This window comes from Lithobates pipiens, unplaced genomic scaffold (assembly GCF_037356315.1).
Source record: "Lithobates pipiens isolate NorthernLeopardFrog02 unplaced genomic scaffold, aLitPip1_a1.2 Scaffold_27, whole genome shotgun sequence".
NCBI lineage: Eukaryota > Metazoa > Chordata > Amphibia > Anura > Ranidae > Lithobates > Lithobates pipiens.
In genome coordinates, this window is record NW_027507788.1 from 208543908 (window position 1) to 208568577 (window position 24670).

Below are 24670 nucleotides of genomic sequence, written 5' to 3' on the forward strand. Positions count from 1 at the left end.
TCATCAAATCAGATGCAGGTTGTGAGCGCAGCGCTCATTAAAGCAGATCTTTACTTTTATAGGAGTTTCTTGCTTTGACTTAAAGTGGTAGTATAGTCACATTTTTAACTTTTACCTACAGGTAAGCCTATAATAAGGCTTACCTGGAGGTAAAAGAATATCTCCTAAACCTGTATGGTTTAGGAGATATTCCCCTCGCAATGGGCCGCTGACTTCAGCGGCGCATGCGCTCCGGGGATTCTCGGCTGAAAGCCTGGCAGACGCCGGACATTGCCGGAAAGAAGTCTCCCACGCGCATGCACAGGAGTGACGATATCGCGGCTCCGTCCACTCACCGCGCACCGAGGGAAAATGTCAGCTCCCTCTGCGCGCATCGGGGTGCACGAAATCGCGCTTCGTTCTAAGGCAAGTATTTCATAATGAGCTAGTATGCGGTGCATACTAGCTCATTGTGCCTTTTCGCTTACAGGTGTAGGGAAAAAAACAAGTTAGCGGCTTTACTACTGCTTTAACCACTTCAGCCCCGGAAGAATTTACCCCCTTCCTGACCAGAGCACTTTTTGCGGTTCTAAACGGCGTCTCTTTAACTGACGTGTGTGTGTGTGTGTGTGTGTGTGTGTGTGTGTATATTATATTATATTGGGTGTATGTATTTATTTTATTTTTTATGGAGGCGATCAGCAATTTTTATCGTGACTGCGAAATTATGGCGGACACATCGGACATTTTTGACTCATTTTTGGGACCATTGTCATTTGTACAGCAATCTGTGCTATACAAATGCACTGATTCTTGTGTAAATGACACTGGCAGTACGTGATTCTGCCTGTACGAGCCCTTCTGCTGGCGTGAGGCGGTTGGCAAGCGGTTAACCACCTCGTGCCCGCCCTATAGCCGAATGACGGCCGTAGGACAGGCGCGTTTGTCCGGGAGGCCGTCCCTGGACGTCCTAATGTTTACTTCCGCAATGCGCGCCGCTGCGGGCGCGCATCGCGGAAGTTCTGTGTTCGCCGTGTCCCCCAGGGACAGGCAAACACAGATCGCTGTAAACGGCCAATCACAGCGGCCGTTTACAGCTCGAACGGCGTGTCCAATGGGAGATGATCTCATATGTAAACATATGAGATCATCTCTCAGCGCCGCTCTCCCTCCTCACACAGACCGAGTGTGAGAGGGGAGAGACGAACGGCTGCAGCGGCAGCCGTTCTGCTTTCCTTTGTTTTGATTAAAAAAAAAGTTAAAAATAAAAGTGCCATCCTCCCCCAGCAGTGCCATCCATCCTGCCCCCAGTGCCATCTGTCATCAGTGCCACGTATCAGTGCCATCTGTCATCAGTGCCACTTATCAGTGCCATCTGTTGTCAGTGTCACTTATCAGTGCCATCTGTTGTCAGTGTCACGTGTCATCAATGCCACTTATCAGTGCGATCTGTCATCGGTGTCGCGCGCCATCGGTGCCACGCATCTTCACGTGTCATTGTCCTGGTGCTTCAAAAGTGTAATAAATAGTCAACAAGTTAGATGTGTAATTTATGTTCCTAGAACACATGATGGCGCTACCTGCATGTTGGGCCTCTCTATGTGGCCAGGCTGTGAAAAAGTCCCACACATGTGGTATTGTAATACTCAGGAGGAGTAGCAGAATTTTTTGGGGGGTGTCATTTGTGGTATACACATGCCATGTGAGAGAAATAACCTATTACAATGACAATTTTGTGGAGAAAAAAAAAATGAAAAATCTTAATTTTGCAAAGAATTGTGGGAAAAAAATGACAACATCAAAAAGCTGACTATGCCTCTTACTTAATACCTTGGAATGTCTACTTTCCAAAAAGGGGTAATTTGGGGGGTATTTGTACTTTCCTGACTTGTTCGGGTCACAAGAAGTGAGATAGGCCACCAGTACATCAGATGTGATCAATTTTGTGCGATTCGCACCACAGCTTGTAGACTCTCTAACTTTCACAAAGACCAAATAATATCCACTAATTTGGGTTATTTTTACCAAAGATATGTAGCAGTATAAATTGTGGCCAAAATTTATGAAGAAAAATTAATAATTTGCATAATTCTGTCACAGAAACAAAGAAATATGCGTTTTTTTTTCCAAAATTTTCGGTCTTTTTTCATTTATAGCGCAAAAAATAAAAACCCCAGAGGTGATCAAATACCACCAAAAAAAGAAAGCTCTATTTGTGGAAAAAAAGGACAAAAAATTAATTTGGGTACAGTGTTGCATGACTGAGTAATTGTCATTCAAAGTGTGAGAGCACCGAAAGCTGAAAATTGGTCTGGGCAGGAAGGGTGTTTAAGTGCCCAGTAAGCAAGTGGTTAAGGTAAAATGTGTTTTTTATTTAATTTTTTTATTTACCATAATGCATTTTCTGCATTAAAGAGAAAGTAAACTCTCCCACTCTGATGCTTCTTTTCATTTAGTCCATTATAATAAGTCATTATCAAACTATAGCCACTGTAATCTTTTCCAAATCGCATATTACTTACTGTTTAAAGAAACTTTAAAAAACTTGTTTCCAGGGGTTAGGCAGCACCATCTTAAAGTGGTTGTAAACCCTTACAACACACTTTGACCTACAGGTAAGCTTAGATTAAGGCTTTACCTGTAGGTCCAAGAAATATCTCCTAAACCTATACGGTTTAGGAGATATTTGGCGAAAGACACGCACTGAGCACGCCGCGGTCAACGGCGATATGCCGCGAGTGGCGGCTCCCGTGCGCATGCGCGGGAGTGACGTCATCGCGGCTTCGCCGAATGACAGCTGCGGAGCAGCGAGACCCCACCGAGAAGATGGATGCGGCGGACTACAGGGGACATCGGTGACTTCACTGGCTCCTGTGTCAGATAATGGACTACTATGCGATGCATAGTAGTCCATTATGCTTTACCTTTGCAGGGAATGAAAGAGGAAGTAAACTCATCAGGGTTTACTTCCTCTTTAAGTATTGTTTTCTGAGTTCACAGCGGAGTGTATTTCCACCTTTACATTGAGCACTTCCTGTACTGTTAACCAAGCCTCCTTGTCAATCCAACGTTTGTATGGAAACCCTGCTTCCTGTACATAGCTCACTTGTTTTATTTCTTAGTATTTACTAGTGCCGATTATCTAGTGTTTGCCTTTGTCTGACTTATCAGCTTCAGCTGATAAGACTGCAGTAATGCTGTCCCATGCCCTGCTTTACACTGCATGTGATGTCACATGGGGTGTAGGAGGAAGATTTCAGTGTTGTGTGCCATAGGAAGTCCTGATAATAAAGTACACAGAGTGAGTCAGTTGAAATCTGGGCATGCTTGTCATTCTAAAGAACAAAGGATTACAACAATACTAGGCAAGTAAGGAGATATCTACAAGCAGTGTTCATTAGGGGTTTTTTATGCTGATTTACATGGGACAAAGTTGTGGGGGGGAGTTTACAACCACTTTAAAGTGGTTGTAAACCCTTGCATATATACAGTGCCTTGAAAAACTATTCATACACTTTGAAATTTTCCACATTTTATCATGTTACAGCCAAAAACGTCAATATATTTTATTGGGATGTTATATGATGGAGCACCACAAAGTATTATTATTATTTTTTTTAATCACTTTTTTTTTCTTTTACTAAGACAAATTTCAACATACGTAAAAATACACATTGCATAATATATCTGTATAAATCTTTTCATTAACCCCCATAAATCTGACCCCTTTCACTCCAGTGTGAAAGCCGGAGGCAGGACGGGGGAAAAAAAATCCTGCTAGCCAGATCTTTGGAGCAGTGAAGGAGCGGTGTATTCACCGCTCCTAAACCGCTCCTACACATTGAAATTAATGGGGCAGCACGGCTATACCGCCGGCAAAGTGCCGCTGCAGCGGCGCTCTGCGGGCGGTTTTTAACCCTTTTTTGGCCGCTAGCGGGGGTTAAACCGCCCTGCTAGGGGCCGCATACCGCCGCTAAAAATAGTGGCGCTTTACCGCCGACGCCGCTCCCGCCCCAGTGTGAAAGGGGCCTTGGAGAGATCTAAATGATACAATTTAGAGTAAAAGTCAAGGAAACTCACCGATAGGTCGGGAGAAGAATGAACATTAGAATCCGAGGACAAAAGTAGAGCTGGAAAGTAAGACTGAGCGCTTGGTGCTTAAGGCCCCTTTCACACATGCGCACATTATGTCCGTATTTCATCCATTCATTTGCGGATGAAATACGGACATACATGCATCCCTATGGGATAGCGGGTGTCTGCGGATAAACATCTGCAGACACCCGCTATCGTCCGCCTCCGCTATTGTCCGATTCTGCAGACGGGGGAAAATCCTATTTTTCTATCCGTCTGCAGAGCGGATCGGATGAACGCGGACAGACAACAGAGCGATCCCCCCTGAGCAAGCAGATCATCACGGGGCGGATCATTACTGATCTGTCCCGTGTGAAAGGGGCCTAAGGCATTGGCCAATAGGCGGCCGCACTTAACTCCGTATTTGTAAAAAAGAATGACTGGCCTTTAACAGAAGATGTTTCACTTCGTATGGGGAATGATCCCTTATGGCATCCCTGGAGTCTAACAAGTTGCGTTTTTCAATCGTATGGTCTGGTCTGGACTTGTGTTGACATTTAGCCAGTTTTTAGGGTGCAACAAGTGACCTGTTTCAGCTCTTGCCGCCAGTTTCGCTGATCCCCCCGCCCTCAGTGTGACATTGAGTGGGGAATCTTCTGCCTGCACTCGCTATTACTTTTTATAAAAGATCACAGCTGTTCAGGACTCCACCCACACAGCCATGTCATTCATTCTCAGTTTCCTGTAAATAAACTAAAATTGCATTCAGCCACCACAGCTGGCGGCTTGTAGTTCTGAATGAAGTGTGAGGGCACTGGTGAGCACATTCGTAGTTCATTCACAAGCCCTGCAACTTTCAAACAGCCCGTGAGGAGGTACAGGCAAGAAAGCTACAGGGCTTGTCTGCAAAAGGATGACGTTGCACCCCTGATCCTAAGGCTCGGTTCACACAGGGGCGACATGACTTCAGGATGACTTTGTGAGGCAACTTGGAGACGACTTGAACACGACTTAGACACGACCTGGGGCGACTTACAACACAACTTTAAGTCGCCCCAGGCCAGGCGACTTTTGCCGTGGCCAATCAGAGAATGAGCTCTGAAGGGGGAACTCCACGCCAAATTTATGAAACAAATTTGGCGTGGGTTTTCCCTCCGAGAGCATACCAGGCCCTTAGGTCTGGTATGGATTCCAAGGGGAACCCCCTACGCCGAAAAAACGGCGTGGGGGTCCCCCCCAGATCCACACCAGACCCTTATCCGAGAACGCTACCTGGTCGGCCAGGAAAGGGGGTGGGGACGAGCGGGCGCCCCCCCCTCCTGAGCCGTACCAGGCCGTATGCCCTCAACATGGGGGGTGCCTTGGGGGAGGGGAGGCGTGCGGCCCCCCCACCCCAAAGCACCTTGTCCCCATGTTGATGAGGACAAGGACCTCTTCCCGACAACCCTGGCCGTTGGTTGTCGGGGTCTGCGGGCAGGGGGCTTATCGGAATCCGGGAGCCCCCTTTAATAAGGGGGCCCCCCACCCTATGTTAATGAGTATGGGGTCACTTGTAAAAAAAAAAAAAAACACAACACAGGGTTAAAATAGTTTATTGCACAGCTCCGGGGGTCTTCCGTCTTCGGGGGTCTTCTCGCCGGACTCCTCCGCTATCTTCTGCTAGCTCTTTTACTAACGGAGGAGCCCGGCTTTCTTCCTCGCCGCCGGCCTCTTCTTCCGACTTCGGGGGTCTTGTCCCCCTCTTCGGTTCTTCTGCCGGGCCACCGCTTCTTCTTATAGCTCTTTTACAGGCGGTGGCCCGGTCTTCTGTCGCCGCCGCCGCCTTCGGTTCTTCTCCTCCTCGAGATGTTGACTCGATGTTCTCTCCGGCCGCAATGCCAGGGATGCGCTGCGCGGCGACTTATATAAGGACAAGGGGCGGGGTCATCGGTTAACGTCACATGGGTTGATGTCACATGGTGACAGTCCCAGCATCCTCCGGGACTGTGACATTGTAAGGGGGTGGTCTCACCATGTGACATCAACCCATGTGACATCAACCGATAACCCCGCCCCTTGTCCCTATATAAGTCGCCGCGCAGCATGTCCCTGGCATTGCGGCCGGAGAGAACGTCAAGTCAACATCTCCAGGAAAAGAAGAAGAACCGAAGGCGGCGGTGACAGAAGACCGGGCCACCGCCTGTAAAAGAGCTATAAGAAGAAGCGGTGGCCCGGCAGAAGAACCGAAGAGGGGGACAAGACCCCCGAAGTCGGAAGAAGAGGCCGGCGGCAAGGAAGAAAGCCGGGCTTCTCTGCTAGTAAAAGAGCTAGCAGAAGATAGCGGAGGAGTCCGGCGAGAAGACCCCCGAAGACGGAAGACCCCCGGAGCTGCGCAATAAACTATTTTAACCCTGTGTTGTTTTTTTTTTACTTTTTTTCACAGGTGAATGGGTAGGGGTACATTGTACCCCATACTCATTCACATAGGGTGGGGGGCAGGTATCCGGGGGCCCCCTTATTAAAGGGGGCTCCCGGATTCCGATAAGCCCCCCCGCCCGCAGACCCCGACAACCAACGGCCAGGGTTGTCGGGAAGAGGCCCTTGTCCTCATCAACATGGGGACAAGGTGCTTTGGGGTGGGGGGGCCGCACGCCCCCCCTACCCCAAGGCACCCCTCATGTTGAGGGCACGTGGCCTGGTACGGCTCAGGAGGGGGGGCGCCCGCTCGTCCCCACCCCTTTCCTGGCCGGCCGGGTAGCGTGCTCAGATAAGGGTCTAGTGTGGATCTGGGGGGGGGGGGGGGGGGCCACGCCGTTTTTTTTTCGGCGTAGGGGGTTCCCCTTGGAATCCATACCAGACCTAAGGGCCTGGTATGCTCTCAGAGGGGGAACCCACGGCAATTTTTTTTTCAGAAATTTGGCGTGGAGTTCCCCCTTCAGAGCTAATAATTCTGTCAAAGTCGCCTCCGTATAGACAGAGATCCGACTTTGAGGCGACCTCCATTGAAATCAATGGGTACAAGTCGCCTACAAGTCGGATTGAAGTAGTACAGGAACTTCTTTTGAAGTCGGAGCGACTTCAGTAGCGTGCATTAAGATGGCTCTCATTCACTTACATTGATTTTTAACCACTTCAATACCAGGCACTTAAACACCTTCCTGCCCAGACCAATTTTGAGCTTTCAGCGCTGTCGCACAATTGCGCGGTCATGCCACACTGTACCCAAATGAAATTTTTATCATTTTTCCCCAGAAATAGAGCTTTCTTTTGGTGGTATTTGATCACCTCTGGGGTTTTTATTTTTTGCTAAACAAATAAAAAAATACCGAAAATTTTGAAAAAAAAAATGTTTTTTTTTTGTTTCAGTTTCAAAACTTTGCAAATAAGTAAGTTTTCTCCTTCACTGATGGGCACCGATGAGGTGGCACCAATGAAGTGGCACTGATGAGGTGGCATTGATGGACACTGATGGGTGGCACCGATGGGCACTGATAGGTGGCACAAATTGGCACGGATTGGCATGGATGGGCATGGGTAGGTGGCACAGGTGTGCATGGGTAGGCGGCACAGGTGGGCATGGGTAGGCACTGATAGGCGGCACAGATGGCAACTGGTAGGCGGCATTGTATTATAATATTTTGTACTAATGGATGCCAATCAGTGCCAATCAATAATGCATGCCAATCAGTGATGCCCATTGTGGGCACTGATTGGCATCCATTATGGGCACTGATTGGCATCCATTGTGGCACTGACTGGAATCCCTGGTGGTCTCGGGTGGCATACCTTGTCCTTGGCATCCCTGGTGGTCTGGTTGCGTCCCTGGTGGTCCAGTGTGGGCATCCTCGGGGGGGGCTGTGCTGATAATCGATCAGCACAGACCCCCCCCCCTTTCAGACGAGCAGCCAATCGGTTCTCCTCTACTCGTGTCTGACAGACGCGAGTGAGGAAAAGCCGATCACTGGCTTTTCCTATTTACACTGTGATCAGCCGTGATTGGACACGGCTGATCACGTGGTAAAGAGTCTCCGTCGGAGACTCTTTACCGAGATCGTAGTTGCAGGATGTCAGACTGACACCCCGCAACAACGATCGCCGTGACGCGCGCCCCCGGGGGCGCGCAGCGGCTCATAATCCTGATCACGTCATATGACGTCCGATCAGGATTATGCAACCACTTTGCCGCCGTCTATTTGCTATAGGGCGGGCGGCAAGTGGTTAAATGTTGTCCGACCTGAGGCGACTAGGGGCGACCTGAAGTCGGATCTGAGTCGCCCCTGTGTGAACCGAGCCTAATGCTTTCCAGGTTTCTGCAGAAACCATAATAAATGCATTATTTAATTTATTATTTTTTTGGAATGGTCAACTTGTCCTTATCCTGTTTGAACTTATACTGGTCTTGTTTTCGTTCCAGTTCACACATTCCAGTGTGTGCTGGGAAAAAATAGAACATGTTGCAATATGTTGCAACACAACACCTCATATGATTGGGAAAGCAGATGTAATCGGGAAAAGCACACCAATGCATTTCAACACACATGTAGTTTGCACACCTAGTACACACAATCAGAAAATCGGTTGACATAAGTCGATTCCAGAGTGATCGTTCAAGTAATCTGATCGTTCGTACACCACTTTTGAGAGCCAATCACGACTGTTCATGCAACAATATCCAAAGGGACCAGCACGCAAATGTTTCTCGGACAATAACAGAGTGAACCATGTTTGTTTTAACCACTTGCTGACAAGCCGCCGTCATTATACGGTGGCAGGTTGGCTTTATTGTGCGAATCACCGTAGCTGTACGTCGCTTTGTGCAATAGATACAGCAGGCGTGCGCCGGAGCCGATGCAAGTGACCGGCGGCCGCAATGTCTGTCAACCACCTGCGATTGCTCCACAGAGAGCCAGAACGGGATCTGTCAATGTAAACAAACAGATCTCCTTTTCTTTTTTTCCAATTCTTTATTTAAATAAAGCATATGGTGATACAGAAACCTCAACAATATTGAACATACAGTGGATCTTCTCCACATACAAGATCCCATACACTGACATCCCATTGGCATCAATGTTATAAACATAGGAAATGTAGCTCAAACCTTGGGCTTCGAGGGCTAGGAAGTCTCCGTATCCCACTTTTTTTTTTTTGATGAATGTAAACTCTCTCATCCTTTCTAAACTACTGCAATATTGGTTATCTAGAAATATATACATGCCTCCTGCATGTATATTTATCTGTCAAATGTCTCCCCTCTGCCTGCTATGAGACCTGAAAAAACTGCGGATTCTGTGAGTGGGTCTGTTTTCCAGGGTTTAGTGGGTGGAGTCGTGATGTCAGAAGCATTTTCTCCTGTGTATTTCTTACAATGAATGTCTGCTATGATCACTAACATCCAGTCAAAACCCCGAAAAGTCCCCACATGACTTCAGCATGCCAAAACATGCTGAGGTGTGGATCAGCCAATCCTTGCAGAGCTGCTGAAGAAAGGAATGGGGGTGGGAATTAAAAAAATAATGCATGTTTTAGGCTAGTGCACGAGGTATGTAAATCGCCTGTCAATCACCGCAAGGGTGAAGAACGGACGAAGTTTTCAAAGTTTGTCCGTTTTAGTTCACTGAAAAAAGATATGAGGATTGCTCAGAGCTGGATTAACTCTTTGTGGCAAGACTGGGCACAGCTGATCTGAAATCCCATACTCTATATTGTGTCAGACAAAAAAAAAAAAAAATCGGGTTTACATCCACTTTAACACCGTATTATTAAAAGAATAGAGAGATCAGGAATTCCCTGAGGGGCCACATAGCAAAAGAACAAAAGCAAAAGTATAGTAGCAAAGGGGTAAAGAAGACGGGGGGAGGGGTAGGCAATCACCAGCCAGTACTGCAAACCACATTGGGGGAGCCTTTCTCTCAGGAGAGTTAAGTCGCCAACTCCGCATGCTCCCCAGAATAAACTTGTGCCAATAATCCAATTTATTTTGATTTTTTTCTCTCGGAGGCCCCCATCCGTGGCCACAAGGTCCTCCATTGCATTGATATCGGCTACCTTTTTCTGCCAGATGGCCACACTCAGCGACTGTGTCTGCTTGCAGCACAGCGGGATGCAGCTCTTCGCTGCTGTGAGGAGAGGGAAAAATGGATTTACTATAGATCTTGCTTGGAATCTCGTGGTGGTGTAGGAGGAAGAACGTGGGGGGGGGGGGGGGGGGTCCAAGGTAACTCGCGATCTTTAAATTTCTGAACAATGCGGTGAACCTCGGTCCAGTAAGGACGCAAAAGACGACAGGACCAGAAGATTGGAAGGAGAGACCCTGGGTTCCTCCTCACATCTCCAACATAGATCTGTGCTTTGAAGGAACATCCTGTGGATCCTTCTGGCTTATAGTACCACCTCATCAGTACCTTGTAACCTGCTTCCTCATGGTTAGTTTTTACAAGAGAAGACTTCTCTCCACTTGCCTCTCCATGAACTGAAGTCCCAAGTTCTACTCCCACTTAGATATGCAAGAAGGTCTGAAATTCGGAGATGGCGCTAGTAGTAACTGGTAGGTCTGGGATACCACATGGCGTGTAGGGGACTGTTCCAGACATACAAGCTCGAAAGTAGTAAGGCTCCTCCTGAAGGGTTTCGGGGAAGATAAAGAGCCAACGAAATTAGCTAGTTGTAGTGTTTTGCCAGAAGGAAAGGCCCATCAAAGATGGGTCGTCCATGATTCGTTGCCTGGTCATCCACTGTCAGTTTATGAGGACGTGTCGGACCTGGGATCTGTCAATCGCTTTCAGAGCCTGGAATCTAGGGTCGCTGAGTCCCGGGCTGAAGGCAAGGTTCCCCACAAGAGGGGTGAGTGGCGTCGGGGTGGTGCAACGGAAAAGTCTTAAGGCTTTTTGGGCTATCCGCCACGTTGCGTAAAAATAGTCTGGTCATTAAGGGAGGAAATCCTTCCGGACCTTAAAGCGGGATTCCACCCTAAAGTGGAACCTCCGCTGATCGGATCCCTCCCCCCCTCCGGTGTCACAATGGACACCTTTCAGGGGGGAGGGGGGTGGAGATACCTGTCAAAGACAGGTATTTTCACCCACTTCCGGGCATAGACTCCCGTCGGAGTCTACGCCATTTCCTGCCCTGCCGCGCTGTCTGCTGGGACACACACGGGTCCCAGTGACAGCGCGGAGATTTCCTATTGCGCGGCGCGGCTCGCGTATGCGCAGTAGGGAACCGGGAAGTGAAGCCGATTCGCTTCACTTCCTGATTCCCTCACCTAGAATGGTGGCGGCAGCAGCCGAGGGCCGAGCGATCGATCGGCCTCTGCTGCCGGCATCGCTGGAACCCGGGACAGGTGAGTGTCCATTTATTAAGTCAGCAGCTGTAGTATTTATAGCTGCTGGCTTTTAATATTTTTTTTTTTTTTGGTGGAATCCCTCTTTAAGTGGTTAATCAGTACAGTATTCACCCGGGGAAAAAATAGTAAGGCACAAACAAAAAACAAACGTTTAAGTAAAACACATTACAGCACTTCCGAAGTTGTATTGTGACGTATGAGGTTTTTCGTAACTTTAGTAACCTCTTCATTTTTGATATGAGACTAGCATGCAAAAAACCCCAGACGATCAGTCACCCGATTTTATTCATTGTGTGTACGAGGCTTTACACAAGTGGTGTGGATGGGTCCTGAATGTTTTTTTTTTTTTATTATTTAATTATTATTTGCACCTGATGTCAGGCCTGGGGGAGTCTTTTGAAAAACTGTGACTTGTGTATTTACAAGCCTACTGAAATCCACACCAGGCTGTACATGGGGAAGAAGAGGGGGGGAAAAAAAAAATCTAACCTGCAATTAGTTCACGTCAATACAAGCACGTGAAGGTCTGAGCCATCCAGTGTCTCGGCTTGCACAGCTGTTGGCGTGCTGGAAAAACACTGCCACGAGACTAACGCATCTCGGCCTCCTGCCGGGACAAACTGTTCTGTTTACATTGCTGACTGCTGCTTCTATTACTAAACTTGGTGCTTGGCTTCATGTGCTCACATGCTTATATTGATGAGCTGAGGTGACATACGCAGAGATCACCTGGAATGGGTGCCAGACAGGAACGGTGTGTGTGTTATTGCAGGACGCAAGCATCAATGAGCTGCACTGAGCATAGGTGGTCTTCTCTGTTTCTAGTTTTTGACAAGCTACAACCTGTTCTAGAAAGAGAGACTTTTCTGGTACAATGGTTTTTGAGTAAAACAATATATTATACATGATTGATATAGCTCCAACAGTTTACGCAGTGCTTTACAATGTATAGGGGGAGACAACACAATTACAATACAGTTCAATACAAAAGGCCCTGCTCGTAGAGCTTACATTCTAAAGGGAGGGGGTGGTGGTACACACAGTAATGGCTGCAGAGAAGGATTTGATGGGGGTGGCTCGGGGACAGTTAGGTGGGTGTTTGGGATAGGCTTCCCCTGAATAAATGAGTTTTCAGGGATCTCCAAAAGTTGAACAGGGTAGGGGCTGATCGGACAGACTGGGGCAGGGAGTTCCAGAGGATGGGAGAGGCTCTGGAGAAGTCCTGAAGGCGAGCATGGGAGGAGGTAACAAGGGAGCTAGGGTGTAGGAGGTCCTAAGGAGCAGAGGGGACGATTTGGGCGATAGCTGCAGATGAGGTTGATGATGTAGATGGGGCTGATGTTGTGGATGGCTTTGTATGTTTATGGTTAGCATTTTGAATTTTACACGGTGGGGTAGGGGAAGCCAGTGACGGGATTGGCAGAGAGGGGTGGCAGTCACGGATCGATTAGTGAGGTGTATTAGTCTAGCAGCAGCATTCACAATAGACTGGGGGGGGGGGAGCCTTAACAATATCAAGATACAGGCTTCAGAAAAAAAGGAAAAGCATTCCACGCACAAAAGAGAAACCGTAACGCACATGTAGATACAACAGAGACACGTTTTCTAAGGTTTGAAAGCAAAAAGTAGAACCACCAGGCATCTAGCGTCAGAAATGACAATGGGTAACCTTGCACGGAGGCCCAGGACATTGTGAGGCAAAGGGAGTGGGATTGTGCTTGCATAATGGAGGGGAAGGGGAAAAAAGGGGGGGGGGTGGGAAGAGACAAGGCGAGAGACAGCCAGAATGAGGAAGGAAGAAGTGAAGTGCAGAACTAAGCAAGGGGAGAAGATGGGAATCAGTCAAGACGAGGCAGAAGAATGGGATTAAAAAGGTGTAGACCGGAAGCGGGATGAGAGGGCAGAACCTGCAGGTTAGATGGTGTTCCAGAATGATCTGGGGGCAGAGTGAGGAGACCACCATGGGTTTCACTCTTTGATGAACTTGGAGTGAGTCATGAAGTATAGTGGTCATATTCTCATAAAGCATGAGGGTAGTTAGGATGCTCTTTGCCTCTCCAAACTCAACCAAGGGCTTCCCCCAAGCCCCCAGCAAGGGCCTGCTCTGCAGCAATGAAAGGGAAGGTGGCCAGCTTCTGCTGGTAAGAGAAAAGGCCTGGGAGAGGGCAGTGGAGAAGTGCCTCCTTGTGAATGGGTACATGAAAAAGTAAACACGCGGCGGGTCATTCTTACCTTAAAGTGCTATTAAATCCAGGACTCTGCATTCACTAAATCTGGCCTCCCACAGAACATGGAAATGCAATTGTTTTAGTAAATATAAACTGTTAAATACCTTTTCTCGTTGGCAGTTTCAGCAGTCTTGTGACTTCTATCAGTGTCTGCTTTAAGCTTGTAGGAGGAGTTTTCATTCTCCCCTGATTGTCCTATTAAGGCTGCAGGACCCCTGACCCTCTGTCTGGACAGTACTGATTTAGCCCTGTGATGATCACATGCACCCTCCCAAGAAAAAAAACACAAAAAAAAAAATGCACACCTAACTGAGCATGTACATCTTGCACCCAAGGCTCTGTTCTATCAGGAGATAGTTTGGGGACAGTGGAAGAAGGAGGATCAGAGAATACAGGATCAAACAGCCTTTTTTACACAATGTGGAGGATTAACCCTTTAGGTTCCACAGTGAGTAGAACAAGCATGCTTTACTGCATATACAAACTGATTTTTTACTGTTGTGGGTTTAGCAACACTTTAATGCAGGGAATGCATGATGGAAAAAAATTATTGGACTTTAGAACCACTTGAATTCTTTCTTTCTTTCTTTCTTTCTTTCTTTCTTTCTTTCTTTCTTTCTTTCTTTCTTTCTTTCTTTCTTTCTTTCTTTCTTTCTTTCTTTCTTTCTTTCTTTCTTTCTTTCTTTCTTTCTTTCTTTCTTTCTTTCTTTCTTTCTTTCTTTCTTTCTTTCTTTCTTTCTTTCTTTCTTTCTTTCTTTCTTTCTTTCTTTCTTTCTTTCTTTCTTTCTTTCTTTCTTTCTTTCTTTCTTTCTTTCTTTCTTTCTTTCTTTCTTTCTTTCTTTCTTTCTTTCTTTCTTTCTTTCTTTCTTTTTCGTGCCCCGTTTGGACATTTTCCTTCACACTGTCCCATAGACACAACAGGAAATCCCTTCAAAGACTTAGACTGGCACAGGTGCTCCAGCTGTAGAATTGCTTCTCATCTCCCCTTCCAGCAACAACTGTAACTGTTTATTTCCTATCACTTTCTCTCACCATTACAAAGAAGGTGAATTTATTCAACACAGATGGAAACAAAAACATGACGGGGTGTTCCAATTTTTTCTTTTTGCTGTTCTTTCCAAAACCTAACACAAGTCTTGTGTAGATATGTTTTAAGAAAAATGGACTGATCTTTCATTGTGCATCAGTAGCATCGCAAATATGCAAATGTTTGAAATCGTAAGGAAGATGACTAAATTGCTACAGGCAATCATTACAACAGGAACAGACAATTATTTATTTTGTTCATTAGTGACAACAATTCTGCTTTTGTTTTTGTATTCAGTATACGGTACCAAATAAACTCTGTGCTACGTTCTTAAACCATTTTTATGCAACTCTTGTTGAATTCCTTCTGCTATTCTCGGAATGTAGCCATAATAACAGGCAGTCTGGTTTGCAGATTTAAGCTAAACACTGGTATAATCATTGCCTTCGTTTAAAGCACATGTAAACCTGAACTGAATGATGTTTAGCTTGCATAATACACTGTGCATAATAAACAATTGGTTCATTTAAAAAAAAAAAAAAAAAATTATTTAAAAGAGATGGATAAAGCATTTTTGCCCATGCTTCTCTTGTGGGTCACAGGAGTAAAATTACTTTTGTCCTCCTGTGACCCAGTGTCAGCTGATGGCACACGATTGCCTGCTATCAATTGACTGAACAGAGCTGCTCTAGAAGGATCGTGACTATATTGTCGGAATCCACCTAACTGCCTGATTGACAGCTGGCTCAGCCTTTCAGTGTATGGCTGAGGGCAGGAGCAGGTCACTCCCACCCCCTCACCAGCCTGGTGCTCCAGTGAGCGCTGGAGGAGCAGAGTGTGGTGACTAGATGTCTACTTTCCTGTCTACATGAACAAATGAAGAGGAGAGAGGCGCCAAGGAGCCCAATATAGTGTAGTAATTCAATTTATTGAGAAAGTAATTGTTAAAACCATTTAGTGATGCACACACATGGTGGAGGAAATGACAACGGGAGCCACCAGCCTAGTGTCCGCAGTCAGGTCAGGAGAGCCAAAGCTTCGCTAGGAGGAGCTGCCATGCAAGGAGGATGAGACAGCCTGGATCTACCGCAGAGGGAGTGAGTGTGTGTCTACTATTGGAAGGTGTTTCGGAAGAACTGCGCACTTCCTTAATCAGCCGCTTTCTTGTTTACATACACTGCAGTGATGGCTGCATGGCATGTATCGGGGTGTCTTTCCTGATGGTGATAACAGTGGACTATGCCGATGTAAGTTGCCTTGAAAGGCTCCCTTTAAAGCGGAGTTCCGGCTGGGTAAGAAAAATAAAAAAATTTAAGTTGTCAGCTACAAATACTGCAGCTGCTGACTTTTTTAATATATGGACACTTACCTGTCCTGGGAGCCTGCGATGTCTGCACCCAAGGTTGGACCCGTCCCTGAACTTACTACAGCTTCGCAGCCTGTTTTTTACTGCGCATGCACGAGTCACAATGCGCTTTCTGATTGGTCCCGGTGTTCCATTAGATTAGGCGACCCGTCAAATCTTATAACAGAAGTGACGTTCTGTCACGGCCATCTTGGTACACCTCGCACTCGGCTGCAGTAAGCCTATTGTCTAAAGTCGCCATGCGGACATCTTTTTACACCCAACGGAATCTTGCTTTTCACATTTTTTTTTATTTTTACCAGTAATCTGAGCTTATATCATGAAATACGGTATTTTAGAAGTCCATGACACTGTTTTAAAGTTGCATTTTAAAAGCAGCAGTCTTCTGCCAGATTAGCAAACGTGTGAGATCAGCACGCTTGCCACTGCTTTTACAATTCAACATGAAAACCGCTTCGCGGACTTCTAAACCCTGAATTTCATGATCTCAGTTTAGTGGTAAAAATGACTCTGAAATGTAAGATTTCGGTGGGTGTAAAAAGATGTCTGGAAGTGGGAGCAGATACCTGGATTTTACAGGTATCTGCTCCACCTTCCCCCCTGAAAGGGGTGAACTGTGGCACTGGAGGGGAAGTGATATCTGATCCATGGAAGTCCCATTTCTGCGTGGAACTCCGCTTTAATCTTCATGGGGGCCAGATGGTCAATGTAACAACGAAGGAGAACCATTGGGAGGCAGGGACAGAGCATAGTCACCCTATAATAGGAAATGCTGGAACAATTGTATGTGAGGCTTATGTGTCCCTGCACACATGGGAGTTTACATGTTTTTTTTTTCAAATAACAGTTTTATTTTTCGTGGTCGTAAAACAGATATTAGTACAGGCATACAGCAAAAGCAGTAAGGCTCCCAAAGTTTGGAGGGCCCATTGCAAAGAAACAGCACAAAATAACATAGTATTGGGGGGTACAGCAAAAACAGGCAGTCTGACCAGGGGTGCAGAGCGGCATGAGAGACAGAGTCAAACAGGAGTTTACATGTCTTTGAGGCAGGAGCGTAAGGAGGCAGGAAAGCCAGTGCCAAAGCTTTCAGGAGACACATATTGGCACATATATTGTTGTGGAGAGACCTGGTTATGAGCGGTACCCACTCACCTACATCCGGTCAGATCTCTGCAGCAATCAGAGTTTTTAGCCATTCCCTGGCGGCCTTCTGGGACACATCACAGAAAGCTGCGGGACCAATCGGATGACGCATGCGCAGTGAGCAGCCGCTTGTGAAGCTGCAGTGAGTCTCATCGACTGGCAAGAAGGGTGCCTGTGCCAGCGGCTCAAGCCCTGTGACAAAACTGGCTGGGTGTGGACAGCACTGGATCCTGGGACAGGTAAGTGGCTGTTTATTAAAAGTCAGCAACTACACTTATTGTAACTAACTGCTGACTTTTAATTTTTTCAAAATAGGACTGAAGAACCTCTTTAATGTTGCCATGCACGCCAGTGTGCGATAAATGATTCTAGGGCCCATGGAAAATTTGGGTACCAATCATTTCACAGATGCACACAACTGGGCCTGACATTGTTGGGTATCTATTTACGCTGCACTACCTCATTTTTTTTTTTTTATGTTGTACCAAAAAATAAGAGAATATTTTGCAGTTTTGTGCAATAAATGTGCGTTTTTTTTTTTTTTTTTTTTTTACTGAAAATGTGGACTCGATAAACTGCTGAGCTAATATAATGTGTAAAAAAATAAATAAAATTTGCAAACTACCACCATTTTATTTTCCAGGGTCTCGGCTTTCAAGAAAATGTATTGTGATTGGGGGGTTTAACTAATCTTCAGACCTAAAACGATTCTTTTACCATGTGTGCAAAAAACGCTTAGTCGCCGAAAGGGTTAAAATGTATGTGGCGTTAGGAATGAACATTATCCAACACACAGCTGATTTTTCCGGCCAGCAATAAAATGACAAGTGTCGTTTTTTTTGCTGTCTTGTTTCCAACAGAAGCCCACAAAGAACAATGTCTGGATTATTATCAAATACGTCGCCTTCTGTACTTACAAGGATAGTCCTTTTTTTTGGGGGGGGGGGGGGATAAGTAATGGAAGCATTTGTCAGAAGCTACAGATGGCTTTGCATTGAATAAATTGGCTATTTTTGCTGTTGCGGAGCAGGATTTGCCGTGGTACGGCGGCACTTCTGTGCTTTTGTGTCTGTACAACTTTCTGCACAAGAGACGGGCCTCAATAAATGATGGTTGCCATAGCAACTGTTAAAAAGCAGCTGTTGAATACAATTTCAAGGCTGCATTTTTTTTTTCTTTTTTTTTTTTCTTGGAGAGTCTCGTAGCTAGAGTTAAAGGGCAATGAACCTCCATTTTTTGAAATTTTGAAGTGGAGGATAGTCTGGTCATGGTGGTCCTCCTTTCTTTACCTGGGTCATGGTGCTTCCTGCGTCAGCTTGATGTTGGTTGCTGATATACATGGACATACGTATATGTGTATATGTGTTATATGTATATATGTGTTACAGTGCCTTGCGAAAGTATTCGGCCCCCTTGAACTTTTCAATCTTTTGCCACATTTCAGGCTTCAAACATAAAGATATAAAATTCTAATTTTTAGTGAAGAATCACCAACAAGTGGGACACAATTGTGAAGTGGAACGAAATCTATTGGATAATTTAAACTTTTTTAGCAAATAAAAAACTGAAAAGTGGTGCGTGCAAAATTATTCGGCCCCTTTACTTTCAGTGCAGCAAACTCACTCCAGAAGTTCAGCGAGGATCTCTGAATGATCCAATGTTGTCCTAAATGACTGATGGTGATAAATAGAATCCACCTGTGTGTAATCAAGTCTCTGTAAAAATACACCTGCTCTGTGATAGTCTCAGGGTTCTGTTGAAAGCGCAGAGAGCATCATGAAGACCAAGGAACACACCAGGCCGGTCCGTAATACTGTTGTGGAGAAGTTTAAAGCCAGATTTGGATACAAAAAGATTTCCCAAGCTTTAAACATCCCAAGGAGCACTGTGCAAGCGATCATTTTGAAATGGAAGGAGTATCAGACCACTGCAAATCTACCAAGACCTGGCCGTCCCTCTAAACTTTCAGCTCAGACAAGGAGAAGACTGATCAGAGATGCAGCCAAGAGGCCCATGATCACTCTGGATGAACTGCAGAGAACTACAGCTGAGGTGGGAGAGTCTGTTCATAGGACAACAATCAGTCGTACACTGCACAAATCTGGCCTTTATGGAAGAGTGGCAAGAAGAAAGCCATTTCTCAAAGATATCCATAAAAAGTCTTGTCTAACGTTTGCCACAAGCCACCTGGGAGACACACCAAACATGTGGAAGAAGGTGCTCTGGTCAGATGAAACCAAAATCCAACTTTTTGCCCACAATGCAAAACAATATGTTTGGCGTAAAAGCAACACAGCTCATCACGCTCAACACACCATCCCCACTGTCAAACGTGGTGGCAGCATCATGGTTTGGGCCTGCTTTTCTTCAGCAGGGACAGGGAAGATGGTTAAAACTGAGGGGAAGATGGATGCAGCCAAATACAGGACCATTCTGGATGAAAACCTGTTGGAGTCTGCTAAAGACCTGAAACTGGGACGGAGATTTATCTTCCAACAAGACAATGATCCCAAACATACAGCAAAATCTACAAAGGAATGGTTCACAAATAAACGTATCCAGGTGTTAGAATGGCCAAGTCAAAGTCCAGACCTGAATCCAATCGAGAATCTGTGGAAAGAGCTGAAAACTGCTGTTCACAAACGCTCTCCATCCAACCTCACTGAGCTCGAGCTGTTTTGCAAGGAAGAATGGGCAAGAATTTCAGTCTCTCGATGTGCAAAACTGATAGAGACATACCCCAAGCGACTTGCAGCTGTAATCGCAGCAAAAGGTGGCTCTACAAAGTATTAACGCAAGGGGGCCAAATAATTTTGCATGCCCCACTTTTCATTTTTTTATTAGTTAAAAAAGTTTCAAAAATCCAATAGATTTCGTTCCACTTCACAATTGTGTCCCACTTGTTGGTGATTCTTCACAAAAAATAAAAATTTTATATCTTTATGTTTGAAGCCTGAAATGTGGCAAAAGGTTGAAAAGTTCAAGGGGGACGAATACTTTCGCAAGGCACTGTATATGTATATCCATTTGCATGGATATACATATAACCTGCTGGTGTCCGCAGACAACAGACTATGTTTTGGGGAGAGATGCAGGCTGTGTTTTTATTTATTTATTTACTTTTTTTTTAAAAAAGTAAAAAAAAAAGCACCTCAAAAACGCCCCTGCCCATTGAAATGAATGGGCAGCGCTTCCAAAGCACCTCCAAAAGCGCTGCAAAACCTTTTTTTTTGTGTCACGTAACTTTAAAAAAAATGCACTGCTAACGCCTCAAAAATGCAGCAAAAACAACCGATGTTTTATCTCCAGTTTTTGCAGCACTTTAGTGTGAAAGGGGTCTAAAAGTGTTCCTAAACCCACAACAGTAAAATCATGTGCTTTTTATATGTGTTTTGTATTTTTCATCCTAAAATATTTTTTCGTATTCGATAATTCTTCCTTTATAATTTTTGTGCCTTATGAGTCCACCAGGGGATTTTGTTTCATTTGCCACAACAGTAAAATCAGTCTGTATATGCAGTAAAGCATGCTTGTTATACTCACTGTGGAACCTAAGGGGTTAATCCTCCGCATTGTGTAAAACAGGCTGTTTGATCCTGTATGCACTGATCCTCCTCTCCCTGCACTGTCCTCCTGGACAAGTCCGGATAAGACCGATCCTTTTGGAGTCGGGCTGCACATGCTCCGTTTGGTGTGTATTGCTAGAGGGTTTTTTATTTTATTTTTTTCTCGGGAGAGTGCATGTGATCGGCACTGTCCAGACAGAGGGTCTGGAGCCCCTGCAGCCTCATAGGACAGTCAGAGGAGAATGAAAACTCCTTCTACAAGCTTCACCAAGAACTGATAGAAATCACAAGACTGCTATATACTGCTGATGAGTAAAAGGTGTTTAGCAGTTTATATTTAATAAAAAGATTGCATTTCCATGTTCTGTGTACTGTGGGAGACCAGATATAGTGAATGCAGAGTCCTGGGTTTAGTAACACTTGAACTATGAAGCTGTGCACAAAATAGGCAAGCAGAGAGCAATGCACTTGTTACCGGTTTTTCCTATTGGCACCCTGCAGCTGATGTTCTCCCCTTTTACTGACTTGCATTGCATTGTTCTGCATTATGTCTTTGTGGAAGCAGCCATTTTGGTATAGGCAGATGTTAGATTCCTCATGTCAGCCCTACCCCCATGATGACTAATGATCTAACTATTGGGGGAACATAGGTGTACTCGGCCTATTGCATTAGCGTGTGACCCTCAAAGCTCAAACACACACGTGTTATATTAAAAGTGTGTGTGTGTGTGTGTGTATATATAATAGATATCACACACATTCTCTCACTGTCCACTTTATTAAGTACACCTGTTGAGTTGCTTTGTAACACAAACTGCTAATCAGTCAATCACATGGCAGCAACTCAATGCATTTAGGCATCTAGACTTGGTGAAGACTACTTGCTGAAGTTCAAACTGAGCATCAGAATGGAGGAAAAAAGGGGATTTAAGTGACTTTGAACGTGGCATGGTTGTTGGTGCCAGACGGGCTGGTCTGAGTATTTCACAAACTGCTGATCTGCTGGGATTTTCACAAACGACCATCTCTCTGGTTCACAGAGATTGGTCTCTTTCACTCAGATGAAGACGGTAAACAGGTTTTATGCCGGGGAGGCTAATTCACACCACAAAAAACGCACTCCAGATTAGTTCAGGACGCGTTTCTGCATGTGCATTTTTACCAAGTTTTTGATGCATTCTGAAGTGTTTAATGCGTTTTCAATATGCATTTTTTTTCATGCGTATTTGATGCATATTACTATGTTCCAGTGCAGGAAAAATACAGCGTGTTAGGCCCCTTTCACATGGACGATCCGTTCAGGTCCGCCTGTCAGTTTTTCAGGCGGACCTGAATGGATGCTCCATAGAGCTCTATGGAGCGGGTCGGATGTCAGCGGTGACATGTCTGCTGACATCTGACCCGCTCCGATCCAAAAAAAGTGTGACGGAGGAAAAAGCTATTTTTACATCTGTCAACGGGCCGTTGTCACCCGATCTCCCATAGGGGAGAGCGGTGCTATGACAGGTCCATCCCTGCGCAGTGTGCAGAGACCGACCTGTCATCTTCCTGCTCAGCAGAGATCGCTCCGGCGATCCCCGCTGAGCAAGCGGATATCCACGTGTAAATGGGCCCTTATACTTTTTTTTTTTTTTTTTTTTTTTTTTTAACTGATTGCACAGGTGTAAACTATGCCCTTGGAAACCATATAACCTACTTTCCATGTGTTTTTGATGGGGGGAAAAAAAACCACACTGGTCTGCATGTTGTGTGAACAGGCCCTAAGGCCTGGATCACACCTATGTAGTTTTAGTGCTTTTTGCATTTTGCACCACAGAACGTGCTCCATAGGAAACCATGTTAAATGGACTGTAGTGCAAATCTGCAAAATGCAAAAAACACTAAAACTGCCATAGGTGTGAATCCAGCCTAAGACCAGTTTCATACTAATGTGGTGCGGGAAACCTTGCGATCTGTGTGCGTGTTTTCTACCCAACATTTAAATCGCACTGCCCCTGCAATCCACAGTGGGTTCCGACGCAATCTTAACGCCACCCCAAAAGCAAGTTGCAAGCGTTTGATGGCACCGGATCGCATGGTACAAAAGGACAACGTGATGCGGTTGCAGTTCCAAAGTTGCTGCGTGCAGGAAATTGGCGTGATGAATGAATAGACTCAAATCGCACCTCGCTAAATCTCATGCGTATTGATCAGGAATGCAGCACGGTTTTGATGCCATTCATATGCGGCTTCATGGTGTGAAGCGAGTCTAAAGCCCCATACACACTCTGCTGATTTTTGTCTTCAGATTTATCAAAACCATATAATATGAGGTCAAACCTTAGGAGTTTCAATTTGTATGCAATCAGGCAGGCCCTTGCACTACATGGTTTTGGAAGACAAAAATCAGCAGAAAATCTGATAGTGTGTATGGGGCTTTAGAATTACAACTTGGTCTAAGACCTGCAGCAGCAGGATGATGTCATCACTTTGCGCTCTCTAGCTCTTGTCGTTGCTTGAACAGCGCTGTGCAATGCATTATAGCCCGGTTGTCTGCTAGTGCTTTCCCTGCTACCCCCAGTTGCAGAGATCTGCTTTGTAGGAGATGACAGGATGCTGATAAAATCAGATTCAGGTACTCGGATTCAGCGGTCTCAATACATTTTTTTTTTTCCCGAAGTTCAGTTTTTACAGTGGACATTTTTTCACAGATGAGACTAACAAAGTAAGAGGCTTGTGTATAACGAGCTGTGAATATCCAGTGTGTGACTTTAGGATGGAGCTGTGCCCGCCATCATTCCTGGGTGTAGAAGCCGCAGTCACAGCTGCACTCTTCCTCTGCCGAGGTGTCAGTACTGTGTATGTCTGCTGATCTGTCACCGGTTACATCAGCGGAGCTAGGAGGCTTCCCTCTGTGTTAAGGGAATTTGTGACTTTGATTCTAATAAATCAGTTTGGATCATCAGCAGCACTCAGGTTCTTACGTCCTCATCTGTGCTGTTCACTGGGGCTGAGACAAAAATATTTTTTTCTCAGTATAAGGCTAGCAAGTAAAGAATATCTTCAGCCAGATGTAGAAAAAAAGCTGAGGCCAATATAGAAATCCTAAGCAAGAAGATCTGTCCTTTATCCATAACAGCCAATGAGATTGCAGCAGTTATTCTTGCTCACACCAGGACACCCAGTCAATGGGGACGGGGTAGAGATGTATATTCTGTTGCAAAAAAAAAAAAAAAAAGTGCCTCTTGCTGGATTTTATGTCTGAAGAAGTGAACGTCGCTTCATGAAACGCATAACACGTCCTCTGCCAATTGGTGACGATGCTCTACTATAGTGGTTGTCAATGTTGAGCTAAAGGGGGCTTCAGATGTGGCCCCTGACTTTCCCCAAAGGACTGCACATAATTTTCAATATATGTAAGGACAGTCAGAGACTGCTGACTTAATAGACAAGATGAGGGTCAAACAGTGAAGGCAGGATACATTGTTGGTGGGGAGATGGTGCAGAAGATAATATGAAACTGGGAGCATGTTGCATGAGGCTAGTAGAGAGCCATGCTGTTCCTAGGGATGCATCGGTGCCGATGGCAAACATTTGTATAAATTCTCCCAATATCGAAATCGATAATTGGCAGTGCGATTTGTGGCACTACAAAATGAATGGGTGCAAATCGCACTGCAAGAATCAAATGCGACTTCCCCCACCGTGTGTGTGTGCGCGTGCGTGTGTGCGTGCGTGTGTGCGTGTGTGTGTGTATGTATGTATGTATGTATAGGGTAAAGTGCCATATAGTGGGCAAGTTAAAAAAAAATGTTAGAACTCAATACATATCTGGCCCAATGCAAAATCTGCATAGGTGTCCCGGTCCCACGGATGATAGCGAATTGTGGCCGCTGGAGGTGCTCACAGGGTTGGACGAGATGTAGAGGTGGTCTGGCCACAAGCTGACATCACTTCCACCTTATACCCACAGGGATCCCAGAA

General features: G+C 45.6%; 1 protein-coding gene across 2 annotated transcripts in view; it reads left to right on the top strand.

Annotated features, from left to right (window-relative positions):
- Positions 1-24670, top strand: part of UBE4B (ubiquitination factor E4B) — a 131178-nt gene that overhangs the window by 32120 nt on the left and 74388 nt on the right. The window lies entirely within an intron of this gene.